Source organism: Lutra lutra, chromosome 16 (genome assembly GCF_902655055.1).
Source record: "Lutra lutra chromosome 16, mLutLut1.2, whole genome shotgun sequence".
In the NCBI taxonomy this organism is placed as follows: Eukaryota; Metazoa; Chordata; class Mammalia; order Carnivora; family Mustelidae; genus Lutra; species Lutra lutra.
The window spans coordinates 9,886,969-9,901,010 of NC_062293.1; the positions used below are offsets into that span (position 1 = coordinate 9,886,969).

Genomic DNA, 14,042 nt, shown 5'->3' on the forward strand with positions numbered 1-14,042 from the left:
TCGGGCTCTCTGCTCGGCGGAGAGCCTGCTTCCTCCTCTCTCTCTGCCTGCCTCTCTGCCTGCTTGTGATCTCTCTCTGTCAAATAAAAAAAAAAATATATTTAAAAAAAAATAATAAAAAAAAATTCCACTTATGAGTAAAATCATATGGTCTTCGTCTTTCTCTGACTTATTTGGCTTAGCGTAGTACCCTCTAGTTCCATCCACGTCATGGCAAGTAGCAAGATTTTGTTCCTTTTGATGGCTGAGTAATATTCCGTTCGATAGATAGATAGATACATAGATAGATAGATAGATAGATAGATGATATCACTTCTTTATCAATTCATCTGTCATTGGGTTCTGGACTCTTCCCATATTTTGACTATTGCACACATTGTAGACATTGCTGCTATGAACAATTGGGGTGCATGTGCCCCTTTAAATCAGTACTTTTGTATCCTTCGGGTAAATACCTAGTAATGCAATTGCTGGGTCATAGGGTAGCTCTATTTTTAACTTTTTGAGGAACCTCCATTCTGTTTTCCAGAGTAGCTGGTAGCTGTACCAGCTTGCATTCCCACCAACAGTGTAAGAGGGTTCCCCTTTCTCTGCATCCTCACCAACATCTGTTGTTTCCTGAATTGTTAATTTGAGCCATTTGGTCAGAGGAGGGTTTTTTTTGTTTGTTTGTTTTTTGTTTTTTAAGCAGTGAATTGACCCAGAGTTGTTAATTTTGGACATGACTGGGTTTGGATTGACCCAGAGTTGTTAATTTTGGACATGGCGGGGCTAGATATCAGCAGCAGAAAATGCAAACATCTGAGTTCCATAAATGGTGACAGATTTCACAACAAAACCTATAGTGAGCATTAAAGTTTGCTTCCTGGAGTATTCAAAAGTACTTTTGAATCTCTAATGTCCTCAATCTACAATCTCTCTTTCCCTGCTAAATCTTTATTAGAATGCAAATGAGGGAAAGGCAGAAAATAACCACATCTGTGACTGAACGGATAGATAGATAGATGACAGATAGATAGATAGATAGATAGATAGATAGATAAGCAACAACCAGAATAAAACCTCCAAAAGCGTATAGCACATTGCCTGGTTCCCTTAAGAGAAATGCCACTACTGCATTTTGTTGTTTAATACTTTTGAATTATTAACGATTTCTAACAATTCCTTAATCATAAAGACTAGTCCTTTATCTTTTCAACACAATATGGCACAGATTGAGGATATAAAAGGGATTTTTAATGGACTCCAGGACAATGAAGAAGGATAAATTTGTTTAAAGCACTTGGATTTAGAGAAACCGGTCATTTTCTTTTAAGGGCTTTATTGACAGAAAAGCCAACATTCTCTTGTAGTGCTACTTTGGATGAGCATATTTTGAGAGTGTTTTCTCCCTCCTTTTAAATAGAATTTGTTTTCTGGAGCAGTTTTAGGTTCACAGCAAAATTGAATGAAAAGTGAATGTCCTACAACATCCTCTAATATCTATAATCCACCCCACCCCCAAAATGGACCCGACATTCCTATATCTTTATCACTCCAATTCCATAGTTTATATTAAGGTTCAATCTTGGTGAACATCTGTTCACCCAAAATGGTACATTTTATGGGTTTTATTTTTTAGCAAATGTAAATGTCACATATCCACCGTTGTAGGATCATACAGAATAGTTTCACTGTCCTTAAAATCCTCTGTGGTTAGTGTTCATCCCTACCATCCTCATCCCTCCCCAGTAACACTGATCTTTTTACTGTCTCCATAGTTTTGGATTCCACAGCTGGAATCACACAGTAATTAGTAATGTGCCCTTAAGATTCCTCCATGTCTTTTTAGGGTCCTAGAGCTCTTCTCTTTTGTTTTGCTGTTGTTTTTTAAGTGCTGAATAATATTCCATTGTTTGGATGGACTGAAATTTATTTATTCATTCACGTCCTGCAGGACATCTTGGTTGTGTCCAAGCTTTGGCAATTAAGAATAAATCTGCTTATAAACCATCTGTGTGCAGGTTTTTGTGTGGCTGTGTTTTCAACCCCTTTGCATAAATACCAAGCAATGTGATTGCTGGATTGTTTGCTATGAGTATGTTTAGTTTTGTGAGACTGTCTGTCTTCCAAAGTGGCTCTACCCTTCCCCTTCTCACCAGCCATGCATGAGATGCTTGCCGCTGTATATCCTCACCAGTATTTGGTTTTGCTAGTGTTCTGGAACTTGGCTGTTCTAAGAGGTGTGTGTAGTGGTATCTCAGAGCTGTTTTAATTTGCATTTCCCTAGTGACATCCGACGCAGAGGATATTTTCGTATGCATATTTGCCAAGTGCGTATCTTCTTTAATGAGGTGGTTGTTCAGAGCTTTTGCCCGTTCTGTAACTGAGTTATTTTCTTTTTCAGAATTCCTTTTATATTTCGAAGTGAATGTTTTTGACATAATTCCCAAAGATGTGATCTATGGCATAAGGAAATGCAGAAGGGTCATTGGTAAAGATTTTGGTGTGGTTCCCCACAAATAAATACAAATACATAAGGTATTAATTCCTTCCAGAGGGAGAAGTACCACTATGCTAATGACATGGGCTTTTCCAAATGAAATATTATTGGAAGAGGAGAAGTTGGGAAACGATCATTATGTAGGTTTAAATACACACGAAGCATGAAAAACGAATCTTAAAAGCTTCCAAAGTCTGTCACTTTTCTAACAGAGAATATGTTCAATTATAGAATCGCTCTGTTCTCAACCATAGTTCTATAAAACCAATAGATGATTATAGATAAGTAGGTAGAGTACTCTAGGAAAGGCCTTCCTTCCCCGCAGGAATTCAGAAATCCCGGTTGTGGTGGTTTGGTTATATGGAATTTGAAACCAGTTTGCTTTGTATCCTTGGTGATGGCTGACTGAAAGCCTTAAATTCTAACATTCTTACATGAGGAACAGCAGCTTCAACTGAAAAGAAACTACTTCCACAAATGATTTAAGAAAAAAAAAATAAAGATAAGCAGAACAATGGCTGTTCTGACTTGGTCCGCAGTTCACTTAAGGTCTCTGGGTCTTATCTTTTGGATCATAAATAACTCATGCTTCAAACTGTAGGAAAGTAGTATTAACTCAGTACCAGTTAAAAACAAGAAAGGGGACTAAGAGAAAATCTATTTAAGTTCTTTCCTTAAAAAAAGAAAAATGCTTGAAAAATATGCTACAAAGATACCAGAAACTAGCATTAGGAACATTTAAAACCAGGCATTTTGACCACTTCTTCCAGAAATAGCACGGCCACGCATTTTGGAGGTCCTTTTATAAGTATTAAAGGGCTTTGCAAGAATTACAAGAATAGGAATTACTTCTGTTATGAGAATTGTATCAGGTATGAATAGATAGAATGTTACCTCCTAAACTCCAAATAATGTCAATCAACCCCAGGCTGGTGCAAATTAATGAAATTAGTGTATATATATTTCTGGCACAGTGAAAATTAGTAAAGCTTTTTTTTTTTTTTTTTTTTTTTTTCCCCCTTGTAGGCCCCATTTCCTAAGGCAGGGCTTGAATTCATCATGACCTTGTGACCCACCTACTGAGTCAGCTAGGCTTATTGGTTTGGCCCGGTAAGAGAGCTACTAATTGCAGAGAAGTGAGATGGGGGAAATCAGAGGGGGAGTTCAACCATGAGAGACTGTGGACTCTGAGGAACTAACTGAGGGTTTTGGAGGGGAGGGCGGTGGGAGGTTGGGTGAGCCTGGTGGTGGGTATTGTGGAAGGCACGTATTGCATGGAGCACTGGGTATGGTGCATAAACAGTGAATTCTGGAACACTGAAAAGAAATTTTAAAAAATAAAAATTAGGGGCCTGGGTGGCTCAGTGGGTTAAGCCGCTGCCTTCGGCTCAGGTCATGATCTCGGGGTCCTGGGATCAAGTCCCGCATTGGGTTCTCTGCTCGGCAGGGAGCCTGCTTACCTCTCACTCTCTCTGCCTGCTTCTCTGCCTACTTGTGATCTCTCTCTGTCAAAGAAATAAATAAAATATTTTAAAAATAAATAAATAAATAAAAATAAAAATTAAAAGAATAATAAACAGGGTTATGGTAATTCAAGATTAGCTTGGTATTGTCACTTTGGATTTGGCCATAAAGACTGCGGTTTTCTCACTGGCACCAGGGTGGCTCAGTCAGTTAAGCTTCTGACTTCGGCTCAGGTCATGTTCTCAGGGTACCGGGATTAGGCCCGCATTGAGCCCCGCACAAGGCTCCATGCTCAGTGGGAGTCTGCTTGACCCTCTCTCTCAGCCTCTCCTTCTGCTCACACTCTCAAATAAATAAATAAAATCTTAAAATAACACTGAGGTTTTCTGTGGGCAAAGCTGAGATCTAGAAAGAAGCACATGGCTGCTCGAGACACAGAAATCTTCATTTATTAAGCTCGAAAAGGAAAAGAAAATTTCGCACCATTGGATTTTGACAAGGATAGAATTACGTCCTAGAATTTTCAAGGCGGAGCCGAAAATCTTGCTTCCTCAATATTTTCTCTTCTTCTTTCTTTCCTATTTTTGGGGGATGGGGAGGGTGGGTGGCGGCGGTGAGCTAGGAGAGGTGGAGAGAGCACAAGGCAAGTCATTTTGCCTAAGCTTCAGTTTCTGCTGCTGTAAAACAGAGGTAATAAAACTCCCTCCGCACGAACTTGTCATGAGAGCCAATAAACTAATAACTGTGAACTCAATGCATGCAACGTCTAATCCAAGATAAAATGCCATTTGTGTTACTCATCAGGACATGCAAGTGATAGAGAGAGAGAGAGCCAATACTTTGTACCTCTCTGACCATGCTCTTTCTGGACAACTGCCAAGACTATAAGCAAGTTTGTAGCCAAAGCATCCATCGTGATGCTTTAAGGCATAGTAGGTTCCCTACCTGGTATGCAGCAGATGCTTTTCAGATGTTTGGCACACACAGGGGCAGCTATGCCATTTTTTTGCATTTCTGCAGGTCTCTTTCTACTCACTGACAGTGACGTGCACACGTCTGGTTGCTTTCCGCCCATTCCATGGATTCATTTGTATTTGTGCCCTTAGAATATGCCTTCAAACCTGAAAGTCATGTGAGGTCTGTCTTCCCTCTTTCACAAGGTTCATGAGATGGTATTTGTCAATGTGTAACCTCCCCCGTCTTGCTGTTTCCTCAATCAGGAGAGGATGGTTTGACTTTCCTTCCAAATTCATCCCTAATTTGCTTTGAATGTCAATTATAAGAACCTCTGCAAAATGTTTTATTTTTTACAATTCTTTTTTTTTTAACTGTTTCTGGGTATCCATTAAAGATAATCAGAAGACTTTGAAAACATTTAAGTTGATTACATCTTTTACTAAGTATATAAAATTGTTTAAGTGTCATGGATAATATATATGAAACAATTGATCCCTTCGCCCTCCACCCCAATCTAGGTAGCTGATTTTCTTAGTCAACTACCAGCAGATTTCATTTTGGGAGCAGTAGAAAGGAAAACATAGTTCCAATTATTTGGCAAGTACTTGGGTGAAGAGTTTATGCTACCTGAGGCCAAGTATACCTATGAATACTGAGCACTGATATTCTTAAAATATTTTTCAAATATGCAGACTGTGCCCATTTTATGGATCTTTGGCTGATATTTTTATTTAAGACACAAGTCCTCCTACTCAAGGGAAATGATGGAGACACTGGCTGTGATGGGAGATCGTTACAGGATTTGTGTCCCCTTTGTGCCCATGGTTCTTGCTCATGTCACTTCAAAGAATAAAGAGGTACACCAGACAGAGAGTGGTGGGCAGCAAGGCAGAGATCATTGAGCAAGAGTACAAAGCTCTCCGAGTGGGTTGCCCCTGGAGTTTCTAAGTTTAGGGGTTTCTATGAGCACTTTTGTGAACTTTCTTAAGCAATCATGGTGTGGTCATGTATCAGTCTGACTATTAGGTTAATGTCTACAAGCTGATGGTCTTTTTTTGCTGACATCTGGGGGTTTCAGTCTTAACTGCCCCTTGCCCATGATATTGACAAGTGCTTTTGTGGTTAATTGTCTTATTTTAGGACATTTTTGCAGAAGTCATTTTCACAAAGGCTGAAAAGCAGAATGTCCCTCTCTAAGCTACAAAACAGGATGTCAGTGCTGTTTAATCTTAGTGGTTCTGATTCTGTATTATCTTTTGGGGGCACTGGCCCTGACTCCCTAACTGTCTAATTAGCTGCATTTGCACTGAGGATTAAAGAACCTTCTTTAAGGTACAATGGCTGTCTTTATTAAAAGCAGTTATGTAAAAAAAACAAAAAACAAACACAAAGAACCCCACTTGTATGTTTGAGTTGAGATCTCAGTTAATCCCCCCCCTTTTAATATTTTATTTTGTTTTTAGTGTTCCAAGACTCATTGTTTATGCACCACATCCAGTGCTCCATGTAATATGTGCCCTAATTACTCACCACCAGGCTCACCCATCCTTCCACCCCTCTCTCCTCCAAGCCCTTCAGTTGGTTTCTCAGAGTCCATAGTCTCTCATGCTTCATCTCCCCCTCTGATTTCCCCCAATTCACTTTTCCTTTCCTTCTCCTAATGTCCTCCATGTTATTCCTTATGCTCCACAAGTAAATGGAACCATATGATAATTGAGTTTCTCGGCTTGACTTATTTCACTCAGCATAATCTCCTCCAGTCCCATCCATGTTGATGCAAAAGTTGAGTATTCATCCTTTCTGATGGAGGCATAATATTCCATTGCATATATGGATCATATCTTCTTTATTCATTCATCTATTTGAAGGCCATCTTGGCTCTTTCCACAGTTTGGTGATTGTGGCCATTGCTGCTATGAACACTGGGGTACATATGGCCCTTCTTTTCACTACATCTGTATCTTTGGGGTAAATACCCAGTAGCACAATTGCAGGGTCATAGGGTAGCTCTATTTTTAATTTCTTAAGGAATCTCAACACAACGTGGCTGCATCAACTTGCATTCCCACCAACAGTGTAGGAGGGTTCCCCTTTCTCCACATCCTCTCCAACACTTGTTGTTTCTTGTCTTGTTAATTTTGGCCATTCTAACTGGTGTAAGGTGGTATCTCAATGTGGTTTTGACTTGAATCCCCCTGATGGCTAATGATGATAAACACTTTTTCATGTGTCTGTGGGCCAGAATAAACATTTTAAAATGTCTTTATAGCCCAGAGCAATTTATACTTTCAATGCCATCCCAATCAAAATTCCACCAGCATTTTTCAAAGTGCTGGAACAAACCATCCTAAAATTTGTATGGAACCAGAAAAGACCCTGAATTGCTAAGGGAATGTTGAAAAAGAAAAACAAAACTGGGGGCATCACGTTGCCTGACTTCAAGCTTTACTACAAAGCTGTGATCACCAAGACAGCATGGTACTGGCACAAAAACAGACACATAGACCAGTGGGACAGAGCAGAGAGCCCAGATATGGACCCTCACTTTATGGTCAACTAATCTTCAATAAAGCAGGAAAAGAATATCCAGTGGAAAAAAGACAGTCTCTTTAATAAATGGTGCTGGGAAAATTGGACAGCTATGTATAGAAGAATGAAACTAGACCATTCTCTTACATCATACACAAAGATAAACCCAAGAAGAGAACCTTCTTTAGCATAACACAGTATTTCCATAGTTTTCTTTGATGAAGGGAGGTAGACCTGTAACAATTGAGATTGAATCTCATATCACTCACTCAAGGTGAAATTTAACTTTATTTAGATCCTTTTTTTAAAAAAAGACTTTATTTATTTTGAGAGAGAGTGAGAGAGCACACGGTGGAGGGGCACAGTGAAGGAGAGAGAGAATCTCAAGCAGACTCCACGCTGAGTGTGAAGCCCAACTTGGGGCTCAGTCTCACAATTGTGAGATCAAGACCTGAGCCAAAATCAAGAGTCAGATGCTTAACTGACTGAACCACACAGGTGCCCCTAGATCCTTTTTTTAATTCAAGTGTGGCAGTGGTGAATTTGGCTTGTCATATGCAGGAACTTAGGAATTGCAAAGCATCCTTACATACCAGGCTCTAAGTCCAACCCACATGCTACAGACCATCCCACTGTGTGGAAATGCAATTGTCTCTTGGAAGTCACTCCTGATTGGAGGGATACCAGTAGATGCTGATCAGATTAAGATGGAAAGAATGGTGGTTAATGCTTTGAAATCTCCAGACAGATTCAGAGTGGTCTGCATACAGATCAGGGAAGAACTGAACTAGACTTGCTAGAGCTTGCTAAAGAGATGAATTTCTCTGCTAATCCCAACAATTGTCACTTTATCTGTAGACTACACATTCAAAATATTTCAGTATAAACAGTGATATGTGTATGTATACAAATTAACTGCAGTGTATTCAGTATAAACAGTGATATGTGTATGTATACAAATTAACTGCCTTAATTAGCATTTGAAGAACACTAATCATAATATATCCTGGGCAACTTAAATGATCTTCAGGGGAACTACTTATAATATTTGATCTCCTGTTACATGATAATTTTAGAGCAAATGCACTGTATTTTCATGGGCCATAGCTACATAGTACCTTTTAATACGTTGCTATTACAAATAACATATATTGCATATAATCCATTTCATATAATAAATACACACATGACTTTCTTGCCTCAAACTTTAGAATATTTACGTACATATTTATTTAACTATAGATTATGCTCTTTTTTGTGCTTTATTTACTTACAGTTGTTTAACGTCAGGTAGCTGTTTTGGTTTATTCTGTATCACCCATAATTGCTGCTTGGGTTTCCATATCTGATCTTCCTTTAGAATTTGAAACAATTTCTTGATTATGACCTTGAAGTCTTCCCACCAAGTTGTCTTTTTTTTTTCCTGTTAAAATGCTCAGTTAGGGACCCTGATATCACTCTTTTACTCTGATATAAGAAGCATAGCCTAATGGATGCAAGTGTAGACTCCAGAATTAGTCTAACACAGTTTGAATCATGATGCCATATTTACTGGCTATGCAACCATGGGGATGTTATCTAACTTCCCTGTTTAGCACTATTCTTCACCTGTAAAACTGAATACTAATAGTATCTAGTTGTTGGGGATTATATGATATACTAAACACCTGAAACATAAGTATAAATGCAGAGTAAGTGCTTAAAACTTATCATCATTGGCAATAGTCATTTTTAAAGGATAGCCTTAGTTTTTTTTTCTCTTGACAATTGGTAGTAATATTGTTTTTCTTGCTAGGTGATATGTTAAGAATTTTACTTAAATTCTCTGAACCAGTCTTCTCCAAAACACTGAAGAATGTACTAACATTGTCAACATTTTACAGATGAGGAAAACGGGTTTTGAGAGTTTGATATATGATGTGTCCAAGGTCGTATGGAGAGTAAGTGGTTGAAGGGAAATGGGCATAATTTCTTTATCAAAACAAAGCTAGAAAAAATCAAACAAAATGTCAACATTGAAGGGCAAAGGTTCTTGAGTAACTCTGAAATATAAACAAAACTAGAATGAAAACATGTGAGAAAAAAAATGGAGTAATGATTAAGTTAGCCAACACTCTAGGAGGATAATGATCGATTTTGTTCGTTATTCCTTCTTCGTAGTTTACATTAGTGTAACTTAAGAAATAGTTTAGTGCCACCATGGGGAAAATTTCTGATTTGTGGCTTGTAATTAATGGCTATATAGGTTATATTCTTGAGTAGCTCCTATCATACAATTTAGAAATAACCAAAGTACTTTATGTGTATTTCTTTATCTCTTGGCCAATCCAGAACCAGGAGTCCCGAGCAAATCAAGTCTTACAAAGTGCTAGAACCACACAGTAAGTGTTCAACAAAGATGGGTTGAGTGATTGGTAATTGTATAGTCACTCCAAATATCTTTAGTAAGAATCTAAGCAACTTTTGAATTTTGAAATTCCAAACTCTCCAGTAGATTTAAAAAATGAGAGTTCTGTTATCTGCATGAGAAAGCCCAGGGACATAAAGGTTAGTAGGTCATGAAGGAGAATGATGAAGAAATGTGTGACACAAAGTTCTGCATGTTAGAGATAATCCACAGAGCTCCCAGATAAGCTCCCAAAACCTGATTGCTTATTCTTTAGCAAGTGAATACTTTAACAGTTTCCAAGTAGGAAAATCAGAGGTTTTTGCTGTTATCCTGTGCTTATAAACTGAGGAAAATTGATTTGGATCTTCAATGCCCTTAGAATACATTCTTTATCATTCAAAGTTAAGATATGATGCAGAATTACAAATAAAATGATTTTCATTCTTCAATTTATTCTGCCAGGATACTACAAACAAAACAAAACAAAACAAAACAACTCAAAACCCAAAACAAACAAAAAGTACCTTAAGTGGCATGAAGAACTTCTCTCCATCCAGGCACACCTTGTTTTAAAGCACTCCCTACTGTTCTTCAATCTGCTCTTCAATCTTTTGGAAAAGCAGTAAAAGAACTCAGTCCTTTGCTCCTGAAAACCTTCCCCATCCCTGATGTCCCCTCAGCATGGATAATGAGATTCAGCTATGAGGAAAGATTCTTAGGCAGTCTTTAATCATCTAGAATTACCATGCTCATTTATGGGAGGTCCTGGAATAGCCTTCAGTAGAGCACACAGGACATCGTGTTCTGTTTAAAAGGCTTCAATTAAATGCTGGGGACATCACAACAATCACCTGGTTCCCTTCGAAAGGATAGTTCTCGTGGTTAGGCAGCTGGGTCCGCTGTTTGCTGGCACACAATGCTGCACTTGCAACATTACAACTTTCAGGGTTCTAAGGACGGATTTAACATAAGACGGCATCCATAAATCTGTCTTAAAACGAACATCTCCAATTTTCTGCGAATTTGAAATATAAGAAAGCTACCATACATTGTCTCCATAGGGGAAGAAAATTAAGTTCAATAAGTTCAATTAAATTCAGTATAGGTCTTGAGGCACAAGCCTATCCAACGTAATATTGGGAGGAAGAGAGGAAGAGTGTGGGAGTCAAATACAGCCGATTACAATACAGACCCCGAGAGGCTGACCAACTGTCCTTGTTTACCAGGGATTGAGTGTCCCGGCAAAGACCTAAGCAAACCAGGCAGAGTTTGGTGAGTCTCTCTGCACCACTTCCTTGGGCAAACCATTTCATCCCTTGAGTAGAAACTATGACCTCATTTATTACATACATTATATGCAGATAGGGTATTTTCTTTGCTAGGGTGATTTTGAAGATTTTATGGGATCACACAGCTATTTATTAAGTGCTATGTGCCCGATCTTGTGGCAAGTATTTTATGTACTTGATTTTATTGAATCCTTGAAGTTCAATAAAGTACAGCTAAGAGCAGCTTGATTCTCTCTGCCTGAGTTTGAATTGTGGTTCCTCTGCTCACTAGCTATTTGAACTTTAATCTCTGAAACATGTTTCTCAGCCGTAAAATGGTAATAGTTTCAACTTCACAGAGTTACTGTTAGGACAATGTCTAGAACAGAGTAAGCAGGCATGGCCTCTACTTTTACGGCCCTTCCTTTCTCATGGTGGTAGACGGGGGTTGGGGGGAGGAATAAACCAAAATAATAATAATAATAATAATAATAAAATATTAAATGATTTTGGAATTTACAAGCATCTTGACAATAGAGTGGTTTGTAATAGAAAACTCCTCCTGAAGATGGGACAGGGTCTACTTTGTAGGGAGTTATACAGACAGAGTCTCTCTGGAGAAATAATATTTGGGCTGAATTTGAAAATGAGAAAGGAACCAGCCATGGGAAGAGGTACCAGCTCATGCCTGATGGAAGAAATGGCAAGTGCAAAAGGCCTGAGGCAAGAATAATTTTGCTGGTGCAGAGGAATGGAAGGGAGACTGGTAAGGCGAGAGCGTCAGCCAGAGATGGGAATGCCATGGCACCTGGGGGTAAATGATTTGGTCACCAACAGAAGCACTGGTATTTAATGATACAAACCAAAAGCAATCTAAGTTCTCTTCTGATCTCTCCCAGGCAATGAAACAACTTTCATAAAGGACGTGTAGCCAAACATCAGCAAAATCTGCTAGAAAATCATCCAGAATGTGTCTTCAGAAATCGCTGTAAGCTAGAAACACGCATAGAGCATCACTGGAACATTTGGGGAGACGCATGGATGGAGTGAGTCATGAGGGTCCAGGAGCTCTGGGAACCTCCTGTTCTCCCTCACTTAATATATCTCTCCCAGGCAATGAAACAACTTTCATAAAGGACGTGTAGCCAAACATCAGCAAAATCTGCTAGAAAATCATCCAGAATGTGTCTTCAGAAATCGCTGTAAGCTAGAAACACGCATAGAGCAACACTGGAACATTTGGGGAGAAGCATGGATGGAGTGAGTCCTGAGGGTCCAGGAGCTCTGGGAACCTCCTGTTCTCCCTCACTTAATATACCTCTCCCTTATTCGACCAGGCAAAGTAAGCACTGACAACTTTTGAGGGAATACAAAGAAAATTGCATTTTTTTTTGGTTTTACTTTCTGAGAAATGTCTCTGATTTTATAAACTGTAGAGTTTAATGTTCCAACATGCATTTTTCCAAAAGAAAATGCCATCCTATTGCTGTTCTAGCTTGCTGGGGGAAAAAAGAAATCCATTTTCAACGAAAAGAAAGCAGCGTGCGCTCTTTTATCATGCGTATGTGTGTTCTTGGAGCTAATCTGAAATAATTATCTCTCTCTTCAAAAATCCACATCAACCAAATATTTTGACAGCCTGATGTTCTACTCTTAGCAACTGCCTTAGGCTCACACCAGATTCTCCATGGAAATGTACTACTAGGAAGTTAACACCTAAATTCCATTTTCAGTTTTTATTTTAGTGAGCTCGTTCCTGGTGACAATATAACAATGGATAATAAGTTTCAAAGAAGTTGAAAGAAGAATAAGAAGCACCTTAGAGAGATGGTTTAGAAGAAAAGTTGCATGAGACACACTTTACAGGAAGTAAAGGTAGAGAGTGGAGTCAGATGTTGCTGAAAACAAGGACAATGTATGGGAGATTAGAGGAATGGTGAGATAGTTATTATGTAATTATTCTTGTGAAATGTTATCCTGGCCAAAGCTTTTCCAAGGTCCCTGCCAAATGTTAAGTCTCCGATACTGTGATTATGTGAATTATACTTCTGCATTCCCCACATCTTCACTAGATTTTACCAGTGATGTTCCTCTCCTTCATCAAAGAAGTACCATTAGCAATAGTCAGAGATGATCCAGCCATGTGCAAACCATATCCAAAATTACAGGCAATATTTATAATTGTAATCGAATATCCATCATTCTAACACCTGTCTTGACTCTTCCATGTACTTTTAAAACTTTTATCCAAGTTTTCAATACCAATTCTTTAGTTAGCCATCGATCTGAGAACTTATAGTACATAGATTCATTTTCTTAGCTTTTGATTTTGGTCTAATATTAGAGTTATAGAATAGTTGCAAAATTAACACGGAGAATTATTTAACAGTTCACTCAGTATCCCCTAATGTTAGCATCTTATAAAACACATTAAAATGATCAAACCAGGAATTAACCTTAGCACAATACTGTTAACTCTAGACCTTATTTGAATTTTGCCTAGTTCCTCTACATACATCTTGTCTGTGCTGTAGAATCCAACTGAGGATCTCACATCAAACATAGTTTCTATGTCTGTTGAGTTGTCTCCAGTAACAATGCCTCGATCTTTCCTTGTCTTCCAGATTTTGACACTTTTGATGACTACCGTTTGGCTCTTTTGTAGAAAGTCCATTTAGGGTTGTCCAAACTTTTCTTTCCTCCTTAGAATGATGCTCTGTTTTTTTTTTTGTTTTTGTTTTTGTTTTGTTTTGTTTTGTTTTCGCAAAAAATCATAGAATCGAGGTTGTGTTCTCCTCAACTGATCTTATCATGGCGTTCATGACATTGTGTGTTACTACGGTTGATGTTCTTGATTCCCTTGGTTAAAGTGTTATCTGCTGCATTTATACACTGCAAAATTAGCATTTTTCCTTCTGTATCTGGGAGAAGATAATAAATATTCTTTTTTTTT

At 38.4% G+C, this 14,042-nt stretch overlaps 1 long non-coding RNA gene across 1 annotated transcript in view; it reads left to right on the forward strand.

The window, feature by feature from the left end:
- Positions 1-13,768, forward strand: part of LOC125086737 (uncharacterized) — a 46,984-nt gene extending 33,216 nt beyond the window's left edge. The window contains exon 3 of the long non-coding RNA XR_007123253.1: positions 13,714-13,768. This is a non-coding gene — a long non-coding RNA (uncharacterized LOC125086737). The remainder of the gene's footprint in view (positions 1-13,713) is intronic.
- Positions 13,769-14,042: the final 274 nt, after the last annotated feature.